Here is an 18,484-nt window from a genome sequence, read left to right as displayed (position 1 = left end):
TGGAACATTGTGCCGTCATCCTCTTAACAGTTGACACTTGCTAAGCCCTCACTTGCACCAGTATAAACTAAAAGAGGGAGGGAGGGATGGATGGAGAAATGAATGGATGGATGGATGGGTGGTTGGATAGATGGAAGGAAGGAAGGAAAGAAGGAAGTTGAAATGGATGGATGTATAAATGGATGATGACGATGGGTTGATAGATGGCTAGAGACAGATAAACAGACATGAAAATGTATCATCATCTCTTAATCTCAAACTTACTACTCCTTCAATTTTACAGGAAATGAAGTCTTCTGAAGTTTGTCACTCGCTTTAGTCACTCACTCAATCTGTTAGGTGACTTTACATTCCCTCCCTTTTGATGATTACACTGTGTGAGGCAGATGTGTACAACTTTTCTTAGAACCACTCCAGAGATAGAGATGTGGCCTTGGTGGGGCCCAGGTTTCCCCTGCATATAGTAACAGCACTGTACAGAGAGAAAGAGAAAGGCAGCAAAATCGACTTCTGGAAGAAAGTCTTTCACTTCATTATGGGAAAGGTCATGGTCTGATAATTCTCACCTGGATATGAATTAAAATATGTCCAAACCCATTTTAGAAAAGCTTTTGTATCAAGTTTTTAAAATTCAATCCATAATCACGTATTAAGTAACTCTTTATTCACTAGTGAATCCCAAATACCTAGTACAGCATCTGACATACAGTAGGTCCTCTGGATACTTATGGAATTTTCTGGATCTTTATGGAATTTTCTACTTCCTGAAGGCTGACTCAGGGTCTTTGATTCTTCCTAAGCAGATGCTTTCAAGTCAAAATGGGAATTTTTTTTTAAAACAAGAATGGAAGCAGCACAAACCTTGGGGGTAAGTTCTGGTCAAGCTATTTGCAGTAAACTAAATTTGCAGAAGGCCCCTTAGCTTCTTGGAGCCTTAGGGTCTCATCTATCAAATGGGAATAGAGATATCTCTTATTACAGGACTGTTCATGAATAATCACACAATAGACCATGCCTTGAAGGAAAGCATTCCAGGCTCTGATACCATAAGGTGGGATCCGAGGGCCCCAACCATTAAGCCACTCTCTCCTCTCTCTCCTCATGGGTTTCCATGCCCCATATTCCTGAGCAGCTGTGGGAGGACCAAACCAGCAGCTTCATGTGGCCAGGAGAGGGCCTGGGCCCCTTCACTGCTTCCAGTTGTATGGTTCTCTAGTTCCAACGTCAAGATAGCACTACAGGGCCCTGAGGCTTCACCCTGACAGCCTGTGTGATTAGCATCCAGCTCACAGTTATTTTTTCCGGTCCTCCACACCTGTCTACCTGGGGCCTAATACAGTCAAACAGCAAGAGGGGAAGTGCTCAGGTTTATCCATGAAAATGAACTGCTGCTTTTCAGAGAAACCCACTAAATATAGGTCCCCTTCCATGAAGCATGGGCCCAGCACCAAAGGCCAGCATCGGAAGTCACCAGCAGGTTCCCACAGTTTCCAAGTGACTGCACTTAGGAGATACTCAGCAAACATCTGATAATCAATTAATATTTCCATTCCTCTATCCCAAACCTGGACTCAGAATGATGGAGATTTTTCCATCCTTCTATGCCTCAAGTACATGAGCCCAGAAATGTTAAATTCCCCAGGGTCACACAGCAGCTCACACCCAAACCTTGATACCCCAAGATCACAGTCTTCCTATGAAGACTGGGAGGGTAATAGTTTTCGATATATATATATATATAGTCTGCCATCAATGATGGGGTTACAGGTGTTGGGAACTTTTCCATGCAGTGTCTCCCTTATTCTCCAACAGCGCTACTTCCTCATCTTCATGTCACAGTTGAGAAAATGGAAGTCCAGAGAAGTCAAGTGAGAAAAAGTGGAGGAGGCAAGACTTGAGCTCTGGCATTCTGACCTGAGTGTATTATATTGGTTGGTTCCACAAAGGTTTGGATGAATCCTATTAAAGTCAGAAAGAGAGAGAGTAAGAATCAGTTTTCACAGTTTTGTTTTTTTTTATTAATTCAAAATCTGCAGATTTTTACAAGACATACAAATTGAGGAGCTTGGAGTTGGCAAGCTAACAAAAACCAAGCCAGCGTGATTTTGATTTGTGCTCCAAGAGCGGACAGAGTTAACAGACAGATGCAGGCATTAGGATCTGCTTTGGCGGAGGGAGCCTTAAATAGCTGCTGTCCTATTCCTTGCCTCTCTCTCCAACAGTCATTCATTAATTTCTGCTTTGTGGGCGCCAAGGCTCACTGGCTACAGACAAGTCATCTGGCCTTGCAGCCTTTTTCTGCAGCAGGGTAATAAATGTTTGCAAGGACCTAGCAGGAAATGGATGAGGGGACATGTCGAGGTCATGATCATAGCTTCTGGTTGCCCACAGTCCAGGGGGAATCCCAGAATCTGGAATGACTCTCTCCATGACCCCAAGAGCATCTTCATGCTACATCATCTTAGCCAGCATTTGGAAGGATGGTTTGTGGTCCTCTGATGGGGATAGCAAGGCTTCACAGAGACTTACTTATGTGCTGTGGACCCTAAGGATGCAGGTTTCTAGGGAACACTAAATGAACTGTGTGCCTGCTTCTTTACTCTGAGGATGGTGATGGGTCAAAGCCACATGGCCAGGACCAATCACAGGCTCACACCAGGCCCTCAAGACATATTTAGTGAATGAACAAATGAGTGAGTGAATGAGTGAACTGCTTTGAGTCTTGGTTTCCTTGCTGGTTAAGCCATCCTACCACAGAAACTCTCCTGTGGGTTAAAGATGAACTCATATTTTCTCTTACTTTAAAAGCTAAGTGTTGTACAAGTGGTTCCCTGTGATTGGAAATTCAGCACTTGCCTTAAAAAAAATCTCAGCTCATATCAACTCAGCCAATAGTCCCCAAGGGTCTGTTCTGTGTTCTGTTCTAAGCCACACTCAGGGGTTGCCGAGATGAAGACACACAGAGGGCTGCAGGAGCTCTGCATCTGAGAGGGAGATGCCTTCCCCATGGATCCCAGGACACACGGTAGATTCCCTAAGGGACCAAGTGGGGAGCAGAGAGACAAGAAAACACATACTAGCCCCCTGTGGCACTCCGCAGGTTCCAGGGAATTTCTCTCTGTCCCACAACAGATTCGTCTGCTCCCAGCCATCTATCACTGGGTGCCCAAACATTGACATGCAGGGCTGGGGCCTGAGATCAGACAGAAATTGTTATGAACATCTATTTTTCTCCAAACAGGACTGATAGGAGGATTAAATGAGACAAGGCAGACAGGTGTTCCTGACATGCTGCCTCATGAACCACAAAACAGTGAAATCACTACACAACCAATACCAGTGTGAACAGGTAAGACCGAAGCCTTGATGATTGTGGCTTCTCAGGGTTGGACCCTGAGAACCCCACATGAGCACTGGTGATGACAAAGTTGAAAGAAAAATATGTGGTATCCTCAAGGTCAAGGATATTCAGTCAACATTCAGTCAACAGCTCTCTTGGGGAGTAAAGCCATCACTGGGCTTTTGAGTAATCTGTGCTGCCACTGGGCAACCAACAAATGGGTACAATTCACTCTTTCCTTCCAGATATCTAAGTGCCTCCCAAGGGCCAGGTCTGCTCTAGGGTGGGGGGCACTGCAAGGAACAAAATAGCCACAACTCCCTGCCCTCGGGGACCCAATATTCTAGGGAGCTGGGCTGGCTTAAAAGTCAGCAAAGTGTACAGTGAAGCTTGGTCCTTCATTTATTTGATCGTGGTTCTTCATTCTCTTTTTACATAAACACCTGAATCTGCTTCTTGCTCTTTTCCCCAGGTGATATGCTCTGGGGACAGAACCTTATTAGTACACAGAGATATGGGTCTACCTCATCTGTTTCTGTTGCAATGGAATTCCTTGGTGTAGCTACTCTGTGGTTTATTTAACCAGCCCCCTGTTTTGGGACAATCGCTAGAATGTGAACCCCATATGAGCAAGGACTTGGACTCTTTTGTTCATGGTTCTGTCCCTAGAGCCTGGCATAGTGCTTGGCACACAGTAGGCACTCAATGAACGATTATTAGGTAAAAGAATACATTTGGGTTGTTACCAGGTTGTTTCCAATGCTTTGGTATCAAATAGTGTCAGTGACCATCTGCACAAGATTCCTGGGGCAGGAGACAATGTCTCTATGACAGTCACGAGCAATAGTGTTCATTTGCAAGGCCAGGGAGTCTAGGTATTTATTTTTAACTTTTTGTTTGGAAATGATTATAGATTCACAGGAGGTTGCAAGGAAATGTGCAAGGAAGTCCCAGGGTCCCTTCCCCCAGCCTCCCCCAAAGCCAGCATCCTGCATAAATCAAGTACAATATCAAAACCAAGAAATGGGCATTGGTACCCTCCACAGAGCTTATTCAGATCACACCGGTTACACACACCCTTGTCCACACACCCTCGTGTAGCTCTATGCCATTTTATGACATGTATCCCTATGTAAACACCACCAGCACCAAGATACTCACTGTCCCATCATAAGACCCCCTTTTACCCCTCTTTACGGCTACGAGCCCCTCTCCTTACCCCCATCCCCTGACAACGACTAACCCCTGCTCCATCTCTATGTCATTTCACTAATGGTCTCGTGCACTATGTATGCTTGGGGGACTGGCCTTTTCCACTCCTTCAGGCTCATTCATCTGGCTGAGTGTATTGACAGTTCATTCCTTTTCACTGCTGAGTCGTAATCCATGAGCTGGTCATACCACTGTGTATGTAACTCTCACATGCATTTTTAATTCTTTTTTTTTTTAAATTTTATTTATTTATTTGACAGACAGAGACCACAAGTAGGCAGAGAGGCAGGCAGAGAGGAGGAAGCAGGCTCCCTGTGGAGCAGAGAGCTCGATGCGGGGCTCGATCCCAGGACCCTGGAATCATGACCTGAGCCGAAGGCAGAGGCTGTTAACCACTGAGCCACCCAGGTGCCCCTGCATTTTTAATTCTAACAGATACTGCAGAATTATGCCCTTGATGGTCCAGGGCATGGAAACTGCTCAGCAATGACTATGGCATCTATTTCCCCCTTTTCCTTGCTAATACTTCAGAACGTCAAACGGTTTCCTGCATCTCATGAGTGAAAACTGACCTCTCTTTGTTTGGGGGGCATCCATTTTTCTGATTCCACAGATAGGACTCTTGTGGAAAATTCTTTGCACAGTAAGGGGTTCCTGGGGGCCAGGTAGACTTTGGGAGGGAAGGTTACTCACTGTGACAGCCCTAGAGGCCAACACTGGTGCTGATGGTGGTGTAAACTGAAGGCATTGTGGGCCCCAGTTAAAAGTCTAAGTGAAAACCCTTTCCAGGGTGCCTTTGCCATCAAGAAGTGCCAACATATTTCCTCACTCCTTGAATTTGGGGCAACCTTGTGACTTGCCTCAGCCAACAGAATGTGCTGGAAGTGACACTACACCAATCCCAGACTAAGATCTCAAGAATCCTGGTGTGCTTCTGCTCTCTGACATTGCCATGTGAACAAACCCAGGAGAGCTCCTAGAGGACAAGACACTGTGTGGAGGAGGGATGAGCTATCCCTAGGCCAGCCCAGAGTCTGCCGACCACCACACACGCGAAAGAGCCCACCAGGATCAACAAAGTCCCCTATATAACCAACAGAAGACCACAGATATGGGAGGAAACCCAGCCAGGACCTGAAGAACTATCCAGATGTCCTGTGGATTTTCCGGCAAGAGTATGAATTTACTGCTCTAAGGCACCAAGTTTTGGGCAGTTTGTTAGGTAGTAACAGCTAACTGATACAGAAGTGCAAGAAGAAAGTCTCCAGCCAGACAAAGCTGCCCGGGCTCGGTGACAACTGTGCAAGATGGATTTGAAGGAGTCTCTGGCAAATGAAGTCTCAGATATCTCTGTTCCAATATACAGAAGTCCCAGACAAGTTCCCCCGCTCAATCCGCGGCCCTCAGCCACCCACTCCGAGTAAGCAACTTTAACAACTTCTGTCAAAGACAGCTCCCATCTTAATGTGGCAGTGGGTGAGAAACCCAAAGTGGCAAAGATGCCCCCTCCCCAGCCTCACCCTCAGAGACAGGGGGTTTGCAGTTAAAAATATCCCCTCCTCTCAAACATGGAAACTGTCCAGGGTCAGCCTCCCACACACTTCCACTCGATTTCTGACTCTGGTTATAAAACCTTGTGCCTAAAAATAGATTTCAAGGGGATTTCATAGACATGTTCTCAGGCATAATTGCAGTGTTCCTGCAAACTTCGGAGCAATTCAATTTTAGTCTTTGAACACACACTTTTCAAAGCCCAGCCCCCAGGTATTAAGCATCAGGAAGAGCCGTGATTGATTCCTCTCCCTCTGATTCTCCCACAAGGAGGGCAGGTGTCAGCTGCAGCTCTTCCCAATGCACTCCTGCCTCATTTGGTTTTAGTCATTCATCCATGTGCCCACCTCCAAATTGCCCAGCCCAGGGTTTGCACACCTGCCTAGTCCTTGCTGTCTGCCTGGCCTCTGGCTCCTCCTTGCTCTTCCTTCTATCCTCTGACCTTCCCTTCCTTTGCTTCCCCAGCACAGAGTCAGTCCCAGACGCCCCCTCACTCCTTTCTGATCCCATTTGTCATCGCAGCCTCCCCCTTCTACTTCACACATGTGCAGAATTTAGAATGAGGGAGGATGCTAGAAATCAACTGGCTCAACCTTCTTAGTTTACAGATGAACCCTGGAGAGCCAGGATGATGGGAGGGCTGAAGTCAAGGTCAAACGTGGAGGCAGTGACCAAGCAGAAGTAGAACCCAGGGCCCCTACACTGAGGGAGTCACCTCTAGCTCTGGTTAGTTACCCACCAACTTCTAAACAACAGCAACAACAATACTGATAATGAAAAATACACGTATTAAATTCTTATTGTATGTCAGGCATTGGACATACATTTAATTATCAACATTTTATAGATGGAGAAACTGAGGTATAGAGAAGTGAGGTGTCCTGCCCAAGGTCATAGTTATTAACTGGCAGATCAAGGATCTGAAGTCAGGTTTAATGCCAAAGGCTACAGCTTCTCAAGCCTGCCCTGAATCCTGTTATATACACCTCTTCTATTGGGATGTTCACCTGCATCTTCACTGCACCACACATTTTCTAGGCCCTCCTGTCAGTTTTTAGGCTCCCGATCCTGTTCACTCCACTGCCTGCTGGTCCTCAGTGGGCCTCCTTTGGCCATCAGGGCCCCTTTGCAGAAGGGAGCTAGTTTTTCACAATGGGTTTGCTTTCTTAGACCAACTCCACTACCTCCTGGCTCTACTGTTGGGCAAGCAACCTCACGCAACCTCTGAGCCTTAGCTTCCCTGCCTACAAAATGCAGGAGAGAATGGACCACCTCATGGAGGCACGGGAAAGCTAAGACAAAAAATCCAAGTAGGATGACCTGCACATAGTAGGTCCTCAAGAATGAGTCCCCTTCAGGCCTAGTCAATGCTTTCCCTGCCTCAAATCCATCATACTCCCATCCATTCTCTGAGTACACAAGTGTTTTTCTCCACTACCCACTTCTACCTTTCATAGTATCTGGTTCCTAACGGTCCTCATCCTACTTCTCTGGGCACCTATGGAGGCATTTATCTCCCTTGGCATATTCAGTCTGTGCCAGAGTCCAGGCCCTAATTCCACATCGTTTTTTAGGTTCAGGTGTCCTCTCCACAACTGCACTACAATATCTTTGAGGGCAAAGCTGTTGTCCAAAATACCAAACCCAGAGCACTGGCATTCATTCATTCCACCAATATCTTCCTCAATATCTAACATGTTCCAAGCCCTGTGCTAGCTTGCAAAGGGCACCGGAAGGGATAACCCCAACCCCCTGTCCTCTCACAGCTTCCAGCCTAGTGGGGAGCCAGGATAGTGAGGGCACAGTTGGGCAGACTCTGAGGGCTGCCTCCCAAGGGGCCATTCCCTCCTCTGCCTGGCAGAGCTCTGACTATGCCCTCAATTGACAGCTTCAGAGCTAAGTCCTGGCCCTTTTAAGCTTTTGGTCCCATGCTCTTGGCTATGACTGGTTTAGGCTTGGCTATGTGACCCAATTCTAGCCAAAGAGACATAAGAGGAAGTCGGCAGGGGACTTCCTGGGAAAGAATTCCTACCTGATAAAGAAGTGCAGAGATGCCTCCTGTCTTTCGTATCCCAGGCTCTGTGACACCAGCAGGGAATGCTCCCACTAAGGGAGCTCCTCCTGGCTGAGGACTGCGATAGGGGAAAAAGACAGACCGTGGGCTACTGTGGTATGGATGAGCCCTGGAATTACCCACCTGCAGAGCTTTAGATTAGGTGAGATAAGAAAGGGTCTTACTGTTTGCGAGTGGAGTCACGAATCCAAGTCATTGAAACCAAAAGCCAACTCCCCGGTTCAGCAGTTAACACACAATAGTTCATGCTCTGGGGTGGGGTGGGTGGGGCACCCTGAGGAAAAGTTTCACAAAGAAGTCATATTTGACCAGTATTCCTTTTTAAGAGGGAGAAAGAGTTGGCATCTGCAAATTCTGAAAGGATGTGTGCAAAGGAAAGGTCTGGAGCCCACACACTATAAATGAAGACAAAGCTCCTTTTGCCACATCCTCTCCAGACCTCACTTTGCTCCTCTGTAAAATGGGGCAGAGACCTTCCTCACAAGGTGTTGGGGAGGCTTGAGTGGGACTGTGCTCATAAAAGTGCTTGTAATTGCCTGGCCCTACCGAACTCAAGGCTGTCATCTGCATTCAGTATTTGCCTGAGGGATGGCCGTGTCTAAAGCCGGCCTCCCTCCAAATTTCCAGCAGTGCTGTAATCCCCCTTTCATCTCTCCCTTCAACTTTTTGTAGGCTGCCCTTAAGTTAGAAATGATTTCTCCATCTGAATGTACCACAGTTCTCTTCTCTTCTTTCATTCTGGACAGTTTCACCTAATTCAGTGACTCCATTCAGGAATTCATCCTTAGGAGATGCCTGGCTGCATGCCCAGGGGTCCACACACCAGAACGTTTATCATGGTGTTGCCTATAATAGCAAAATTCTGGACACAACCCGAGTGCCAATCAGGAAGGGATCTAGTAAATAAATTATGACAGGGCCACTTATAAAAGATGAAGCAGAGATAAATTTATTGATATTTAAGATGTCCATATTCTATTATTGAGTGAGATAGGTATCAAACAAACAAAAAAAAAAAACACCCCACTGTTTACATATCATTCATAGCAAAGATATTTGGCAAAATATTAGCAGAGATTAGCTCTTTTTAATGGAATTTTACTTATGTTTTACTTCCTTTTTTCTTTAAGATTTTATTGATTTATTTGAAAGAGAGAGAGAGAGAGAGAGTGCAAGTGGGCATAAGTAGGGGGAGAGGCAGAGGGAGAGGGAGAATCCCCCAATGTGGGGTCGATCTCGGGACCCTAGGATCATGACCTGAGCTGAAAGTAGACATTTAACAAAATGAGCCACCAGGCACCCCTATGTTTTACTTTCTTTATGCTTTTCAATATCACTCGCATTTTCTATAATCATTATGTAACATGTCTATAATCCATCAGTAAAAGCTTTTTATTTTGAAAGCAAAAAAGAAAAAAAATAGAATTGAAGCTAAGATCTACCTTCTTTGGGCAATCTCACCTAAAGTCATGTGTGACAGGATTGGAGTATTTATGCTAGTTCTGCTAATTGGGAACCCGCTCCATGACACCTCTGCTTGGACATTGGCTGGTGTGGTGAGTTCACTATTATGCCAGGCCAAGCTCATATAACTAGAGACTTCTCTCTCTTTGAAAAAGAATCTCACCCTTAGTCCTAATGCTGCCTCTGTGCCTCACAGAACAAGCCTGATGCTTCCCTCTTCCCCCATGCACTTGTCACACTCCACCCTAGCCATTTATCAAGTGACATGATTTCCTGGGGGATGCCCCATTTCTAGGCAGAGCATGAATAAGACCTAGAGATAGGCAAGCATCTGTGCAAGCATGCTGTGAACTTGTCCAGATGAGCATTGGGACCCATGTGGGGTCAGATAAGGCCAGGGTGAAATTGGAAAGGTCCATATATGCCATGTTAAGGAGACTAGCCTTCACCTCCGAGGGCATGGTTCTCACAAGTTTTGTATTCATAACACCTTCATATACTAAAAATTTGGCATCACACTTGAAGGAATTAAAGGACTCAAAAATACCTCCAAATAAATAGTGATTATTTCAACTTGTTCCCTACCTGTATCAGTCAGGATGCACCAGGTTATGTTGCAGTAACAAATAAGCCCAAAATGCCAGTGCTAAAAGCATGGTCTTCTCACTGATGCTATATGCACATTATGGGTTGGTTTGGGACTCTATATCATTCTCATTCAGAAATCGGATTAAGGGAGGCCACATCTCCATGCTGTTTCAATTGCCAAGGAAGAAACACGGGAAAGTGGCCAACAGTGTGCTGGTTATTAGAGCTTCCACCCAGAAATGTCACTTTTTCTCAAAATTCATTGGCCAAAGAATTCCAAAATTCTATGACACACAGCCATAACTGATATCAAAATAGGCAAGGAAATTTACTATGTGCCTAGAGAGTACAGAGCTGGAAATATTTATCACTAATGACTAATGAAATTGCTATACTAAAAAGACGAGGGAGCAGAGAAAGAGGGGGAGGATGAAGAAGGCAAGGGAGGGGGTATTTTATGATCCAGGCTTTTTTCTAAACACTCTACAAATCTCAACTCTTAAACCAATCCGATGCACTACTTTTATTTTCTCTCTTTCACTGCTAAGGGAACTGAGGCACAGAGAAGTTGAGCGACTTGCCCAAAGTCACACAGGTGGAAAGAGGCTCATCCAGAATTTGTTCCTAGGTACTCTTAACCACCATTACATTACTGAACAAATAGTCAACTGTGAATCAGTGCCAATAAAAACATTCAGTTATTTCAGAATTCAGCTGGTTGCCCTTTGTACGGATTTGCTGAGAACTTTCCAGGCCTCATGTTCTTATCTACTCCTAATGGCAACGTTTGGGAGATTCATTCAATGTGGTGTCTATCCAATGTCAGTTTATTGCACACTGTGCCTCTTATATCCCACCTACATGTTGGACCCTCTCTACACCCCAGCATCTCATGACCCACCCCCCCAACCCTGCACTACGTTATGACTACTGAACGTTCACCTCAACAATTCATTTCTTCAAACAGCATCAGAAGCATATGTTTCAAGTTTCTTACATAATGACAGCCCACCTGTGAGTTTTAGTCGACTGTAACCACTGCTGGGCAAGATGCCCTCATCTTAGGCTTTTGTTGTTGCTGTCAGGGGGTGGGGACTATTTCGGTTGTATAAGAAATCCATTCATCCAACACACATTTATTAACCATCCACTATGTGGTCAGAAAGTACAGTGACATTTGGGCAACAGACGCTGGGGTAGAGGCCTTTGAGCACTGCCTCCCTCCCCCTCACACCCTCCCCTACCAGGGCATAACACATCAGTGCTCTCCAACATCCTGGCCCCATGAAACCAGGAAAGATCCATTAAGAACATCTCCACACCAACAGGCTTCCTGCTACCCAGCAGATGTCATCCAGTGAGGGCAGCTGGGAACTAGAAACACGGGGGCTGGGTTTGTGATGTGGCTTCATCAATGAGTAACCACCTTATGGTGAAAGGAAGCTGATATTTATCAAGCCATATTATAGGTTTGCTGTGAAGATGGAAAGAGAGATAGGTGAAAAGTGCTCTCTAAATGATATGATGATGACGATAGCAGTGATCACTGCCAACAAGAAAGTACCTACTGTGTGCTAGGCACTGTTCCAGGAACTTGACTGGTCTTAATTCTTGTCATTCATCACAAATTCCCAATAGTAGGTGTTCTTAGTATCCTGTTCTGTATATGAGGAAACAGAGGTTGTTGAAGCCACTTATCCAGGATCACACAGATGTGATCAAGAAGTGACAGCACCGGGGCGCCTGGGTGGCTCAGTGGTTTGGGCTGCTGCCTTTGGCTCGGGTCATGATCTCAGGGTCCTGGGATCGAGCCCCGCATCGGGCTCCCTGCTCCGCAGGAAGCCTGCTTCCCTCTCTCTCTCTCTCTGCCTGCCTCTCTGCCTACTTGTGATCTCCGTCTTTCAAATAAATAAATAAAATTAAAAAAAAAAATTATTAAGAAGTGACAGCACCAGGACTCTAAGCTCAGCAGGTTGGCTCAACTGTTAGATGCTCTTGTGTACACTTGGACTATTTTCTCTCTAAATGTGGACTGGACAGCTGTTGCTTTCCTCTTTTTGATTCCTCAGTACTAGTCTGAACTTTAGGGGGAAAGGGGAGTGCATTCTCACCCTAAATCCTAAATATTAACTCTATCCTTGGTTCATTGTCATTGTGAATTGAATTGTGTCCTCCCAAGAGACATGGTGGAGTCCTAACCCCTGGTACCTGTGAATGAGACCTTATTTAGAAATAGGGGCTTTGTAGATGTAATCAACTTTAGATGGGGTCATACTCAATGAGGATGGGGCCTATTCCTAGTCAAATATCCTTATGAGGGTAGAAAGATTTGGAAATAGAGACAGACAGAGGAAAGACGGCCGTGTAAAGACAGAGGCAGAAATTGGAGTGATACAGTTACAAGCTGAAGAACAGCAATGATTGTCTGATTCCATCAGAAGCTGGGAAGAGGCAAGGAAGGATTCTTCTCCACAGGTTTTACTGGCCCTGACGATACCTTGATTTTAGACTACCAGCCTCCAGACCTGAGAGACTATAAATCTGTTTGTTTTAAGCATACTAGTTTGTGGTATTTTGTTTTGGCAATTCTAGGAAACTGATACAATCATGTGTTGAGCATCTCCCGTGTTCCAGACATACTGGGAATAGGACATTAAAAGAGACAGGGAATTCAGACTTCAACACGTTCACAGTCTGGTGGGTCTGGCTTATATAGAACTCTGTGCTAGAGGAAAAAAAAAAAAAAAAAGCAAAAAAACCCCCAAAACAATAACTAAGTAGTGGTTTGAATAGCAGGAGACATGAATTCTAGGTCGAGTTCAGCTGCTTTAAAATGCTGTGTGGCCTTGAAAAAGTTCCTTTCCTTCTCTGGACTTACCTTTTCACTTTTTCTATAAACCAAGGAGTTGGCCCAGTTACTTCTCAAGGGGTATCCTTGCTTTAAAGTTCTATGACCTGCTGGGGTGAGGACAACCAGGAAGGGGCAGGGAAAGCATGGGCAGCCTCCCATACTCCTTGTACCACCCTCTTTATGGAACTCCAGCACTCCGGGGCCCCAGAGTGAACCCTAAATCTGTTTACCCTGGCTTGCCTGTTCCTTCCTATGGAAATCACAGTAAAGTCTCCTGTCCATTTTTTCTTCCTGACTCCCTCTGCTCACAGAACCTGGTGCTTCCTTTGTGGTGTGGTGAGGCCCTTCCTCTTGGGAGCTGTAACAAGCTCTCTTTTCAGTGGCCATTGCTTCCAATCTATTGGCCTCACCATACCTACATCCTAATAAACCTATATTTAAAAATAAGGACAATATCATCTATCTCATAGGAGTGTCATGAAATTTAAAGATTAAATATGGGAAAACGGTCTCTCTCACACAGCATCAGGCAAATGGCAGGAGGCTTTCAAAATGTTATTTTCTTTTCCCTCTCCCTATCCATATTCTTTCCCCTATGCCTTCCTACTCCCATATCTCTCTCCCTCTCAGGATTGGCTACATAGTTTGTGGGACTCAGGGTAAAATAAAAATGTGGGGTCTTCTGTTCCAAAAGTATTAAGAATTTTAATATGGTGACCACAGAGCATTAAATCCAGTGTGGGGGCCCTTTTCAACACAGGACTCTGTGACTGCCTAAGTCAGGTGCCCATGAAGCTGGCCCCGTGTCTTCCGCCTTTCCAACCTTCCATCAAGTTCCCTTTTGCTTCTCAAATCTCTCTAGCCTGATTTTCCAATCCCAAAGCCCCAATATTGACCCCCCACTTTTTTTGTTCTCTACTAACAGATCAAATTTTTAGATACCATAAAGTTTTAATGATTCCACTTCATTGTTAAGGGAAGAAAGGAGGCTATTATAAATTAACGAAAGTCTGAGAAATAAGACATTACTAAAGAAAAGCTGTTTTAGGGCGCCTGGGTGGCTCAGTGGGTTAAGCTGCTGCCTTCGGCTCGGGTCATGATCTCAGGGTCCTGGGATCGAGTCCCGCATCGGGCTCTTTGCTCAGCAGGGAGCCTGCTTCCTCCTCTCTCTCTCTCTCTGCCTGCCTCTCTGCCTACTCTCTCTGTCAAATAAATAAATAAAAAATCTTAAAAAAAAAAAAAAGAAAGAAAAGCTGTTTTATTGCCCTCCGATTTATATAGTGACAGAGGTGACATGGAGAGGAAGGAAGAGTGAAAGAAGTTGAAGCTTTTTGGATTTGATGTGACAAATAGAAAAGATTTCACTTATAACCTGTGATAAGCATATTCCCATTTTGCAAGTGATGCTACTAAAAACTGTCTCTTTTAAGTAGGTTGATATTTTTCTTGCTGACAATTATTTTGCTTGCAGAGAACTTTTTGATGCTACAGATGCTGGTAAATTTCTTCTGCAGTGATCCTATATAACAAAATGATTTCCCTGACCTTGCAGGCAATCTATAGCGTAGATCAGGTTATAGACAGTTCTTATCAAAGGGAAATCCAGTCCAGCAAATTCTCTCTGCTCCCTTCCTCTAGGATGGTCACATCTCCAGAGCAACCTTCAAAGAGGCAGAGCTCATCCCGGGCCACACTACGATACTCCTTGACTTAATCTTTACTGGCTGCTGCCATGTTTCAGACTTAACTACTGTCTTATCATAACTGGATCCAGACCTATTTTGGGGTGGCATCCCCCAACAGCCCACACACCCCACATCTCCAAGCATTACCAATCTGGGCCTGAACTGCCCTCCCCCCAACCTGCACAGTCTGCCAAAATCCTAACTCATGTTTCATGGTTCAGCTCAAAGGTCCTCTCCTCTGGGAAGCTGCCTCTGACATTTCCAGGCAGAATCTGTGTGTCCGTCTGCCCCCGCGGCAAGTCTATTAGAGCCTTTGTGTTCCTGACTCACAGTCATCTATACACCTCTTTCAGGGGGGACAGGGGGGGGCCTTTGGGTCCTGCGTCTGGGCCATCTCTGAGGAGGCCGGGCAGCCCAGCAGCCAAGCAACAGAGGAGGTCCCCGCTCCAATGCCAACCAGCAGCAGGCAGATGGGAACACCAGCTTCACAGCAGTGTGAGGTTTCAATCAGAGGATAACCCAAAAGTGCTTAGCACAGAGCCTAAAAAAGCAAGCTCAAAAAATATTAACAGTTCTCCCTGAACACTGGCATATAAATATGAGGTCACAGAATGGCTACACATCCCGGTTTGGCTGGAAAGTCCTGATTTATGCCTGTGGTCCTGGAGTTATTATTAATAATGCCCTCTCCCTTTCTCAAAAGTGTTTCAGGTTGGATGACAATTTATACGGCCACCTTTGACAGTTAGGACTAGGTCTACTTTAGTTACCAGTGTGTCTCTGCCACATAAGCAGTGCTTAGTATTTGTTAAGTACTTAATAAAAATGTATCAAATTAATCTGTCTCCCATGCCTAGCAAGTGCCTGGCACCTGGTAGGAGCTTTATAACTGCTGGACATGGCTGATTTCTTTGCATTTCTAAGCATCTTTTGACCCAGAGAAAACATGAAGCAAGGCTCAGTGAGTGAGTGCATGAATGAATGAATTCTCCTCTATTGCCAGTAGGACATCTGAGGTAAGGAATTACATCTTACAGAGGTAGGAAGAAGACTGGGTCAGATGGAGGAGGTCAGGATGATGGTCTTCCCTCGAGACCGTGGCGAGGGGGTTTCTCTTCCTGGGGTTGCATCAGGTCCCTGTTTCCATTTCCCAGCTAGAAACTAGGGATTGATGTCCCCCCATACACGCAGCAGGAAACCACAACCAGTGCGTCCAGTGGGCTCTTGAGGGTGCAGAGACACTTGCCTCCACCAAACATTGCAAATAAATTACAGGTGCTCAGGGTTCCACCAGGTGCTGCCTACCAGCAGCTGACATGGCCACAGGGGAGAAGTCACCTAAATCTAGGTGCCAGAAGTAGAAAGAAGAGAACGGGAATTACTTCTGCCTTTCTAGGCTCGGAAAGGAAATTTCACACGTTGGTAGCCAAAAATATTTGGATACAGACCATGCACCAGACATGATGATAAGAACTTCACGAACATTAACTCAGCCATCAGAACAGCCCTGTGAAGTAGTTACTCCCATTTTACACATGGGAAGTGAGTCAGGTAGGGGAAATGACTTGCCAGAGGTCACACAGCCAGTAAGACAGTGTCCAGAGCTCAAATCGCATGGAAGGCAGGGGTAGAAACTGAACAGGAGTCCTCTCCATCCCTCCCCTACCCAATATAAGAAAGCCCAGTTCTTGTTCCTCCTGGTCTGGCTGTGTGACCTTGGGCCTGGCTCAACCTCTCTGAGCCTCACTTCCCTTTTCCAAGGCTAATGTTCTAGAAGGTTAGGATATACTCCATTTCCAGAATATCTGCTCTTCCTGAGACCCCAGGCTCCAGGGTGATCAGAGCCTGGGTGAGTCCAGGCATCCAAGAACATACTGATCCACCATGGAGGCTGGGGTGGGGGGATACCTCCTCCACCCATTTTCGGAAGGAGCCCCTACAGCTGGGCTAAAAAATTAAGAGGCATATCTGAGAGCCCAACTGAGTGTGGGGCTTCAGAGCTCTTGTAACAGCAGCTGGGGTACTGCCGGCCGGCAGCTTCTGTTTGGAGAAGGGCTGCGGGAAGGGTGAGGGAAGCCAGAAAAATGCGAGAAGAGAGCTGCAGAGAGTACCTGGTGGAGGGTCCTCCTGCACTTTGGCTCTTAGAAGCTAGGACAGAAACTGCCTTTGGCGGGGGTAGAAGCCCCCAGCCCAGGGTCAACGTCCATAGCTCTGGTCATTTTCCCAGCCTTCAGGAATCTGGGCCTGGAGAAAGGGGGGCCCCTATACCGGGGGACGCCAGGCGTTGAAGTCAGAGCCAGCTGAGAAGGAGGAAATGGGGGGAGGTTGCAGCGCTCTAGACGCCCCCAGCTTCAGGGCTGTTCTGAGCCCGGAAAGTTTGCGCGCGGCAGGCGCGCGGTGCGCCCCCTCCCAGCGCCCGCAGGCGCCGGGTCCGCAGGCGCCCACCCCGGCCCGCCCCGCCCGCCGCTCGGTGCCCGCTCAAGGTCACTGCTGACAAGGCGCCTGCCTCCCCGAAGCTAGGGAACCCAGAACGCGCTCCGGCTTAAGCTCAGACTCTGGCCCGCCGGGGGTTCCTGGGGTCGAGCGCGTTTGGAAAGGAAGCAGGCTGGAAGGGAGATAGAGACCGAAGGAGAGGGGAGGAGGCCCAGAGCCCGGGCCCGGCCGCCCCTGCCTCACCTGCGCCGGCTCCGCGAGCAAGATGCTGCCGCTGCCGCTGCCGCTGCCGCCGCCTCTGGTGCGCGCCCGGCCCGGCCCGGCCCCGCTGCGGCTGCGGCTTCTCTGCCGCGGCTGCCCCGCGCTTGCCTCGCCCCGAGGCCCCGCCACCGCCCGCCTGCCTCCCTCCCTCCGCCGCCGCCTCTGCCACCGCTGCACTGCGCTCTGCCCGCCTCCCTCCCTTCCTCCCTCCCTCCCCTCCCCGCTCCCTCCTCCCCCGCGCGCTCCCCCTCGGCCCTCCCCAAACTCCGCACGGAAAGCGCCCCGCGGGACCCAGAGCGCGCCGTCCCGCCCGCGCCCTCCTGCACGCGCACGTGCGGGTCGGCCTCGGAAGGGGGAGGGGTCTGCAGCCTCTCCGTGGGTGCTGTCTCCAGGTACCTCTAGGGCAACAGCCCCTTATTCTGCCCCATCCCCACCGTTAGCTTGCCCCTTTTTGGGACCCCTCCCATCCTTCTCCCCCCAGGGGTCAGGATGTCCCAAGCCTCCCCTGCACAACTGAAACCTGTGGTTGGGGTCACACAATTTTGGGTGAATTGAGGTGTGGAGCTGGCATCTGAAGAGACCTAGCTTTAGGGGAGAGGGCTGGCTGGACCAATCCTAGGGAGTTTAGGTGGAGGGCACTCACACCTTGAGAAAGGACTTGGGTAGGGCAAGGGCACCTGTTGGGCCCAAGCCTCTGGCCTCTCAGGCGGAAGGCCTGGAGGAGACCAGGAAGAGGCCCTGCCTGAGGAGAAAGGCGAAAACCCCAGGCACACACTGAAAGCACCTCCTCAAAGCAGGCTTCCCCTCCTTGGCTCAGGCCCCAGGTCGCTGAAAAGCCTAGCTCTACCAGGAAGCTTGGCCACCTGACTCCAGCGCCTTGGTCTGCTCCATGCCATCAATTAATCATGCCCGCTTGCTTATTTATTTATTGGCTTTATAAAAAGCCAAATGCACTGCTCACAGGAAGATAGAAGATGGGCTCCCATGGGGGTGGGGGACAGGGAGGGCCTGACCAGGAGGACTCC

At 47.5% G+C, this 18,484-nt stretch overlaps 1 protein-coding gene across 10 annotated transcripts in view; it reads right to left on the bottom strand.

The window, feature by feature from the left end:
• The window catches only part of ATP2B2 (ATPase plasma membrane Ca2+ transporting 2), a 365,301-nt gene extending 347,710 nt beyond the window's left edge, over positions 1-17,591 (bottom strand). For 8 of the 10 annotated variants that reach the window (XM_082682462.1, XM_082682460.1, XM_082682467.1 and 5 more), the window contains exon 1: positions 17,442-17,591. The gene's annotated coding sequence lies outside the window, so the exon portion shown is untranslated. Of the gene's footprint in view, positions 1-8,135; positions 8,236-17,441 lie in introns of all 10 variants that reach the window. The other 2 variants (XM_082682464.1, XM_082682466.1) reach the window with 1 other exon arrangement.
• Positions 17,592-18,484: the final 893 nt, after the last annotated feature.

The sequence above is a fragment of the Mustela nivalis genome (assembly GCF_964662115.1).
Source record: "Mustela nivalis genome assembly, chromosome: 1".
Lineage (NCBI taxonomy): Eukaryota > Metazoa > Chordata > Mammalia > Carnivora > Mustelidae > Mustela > Mustela nivalis.
This window is presented reverse-complemented; position numbering and strand designations above follow the sequence as displayed.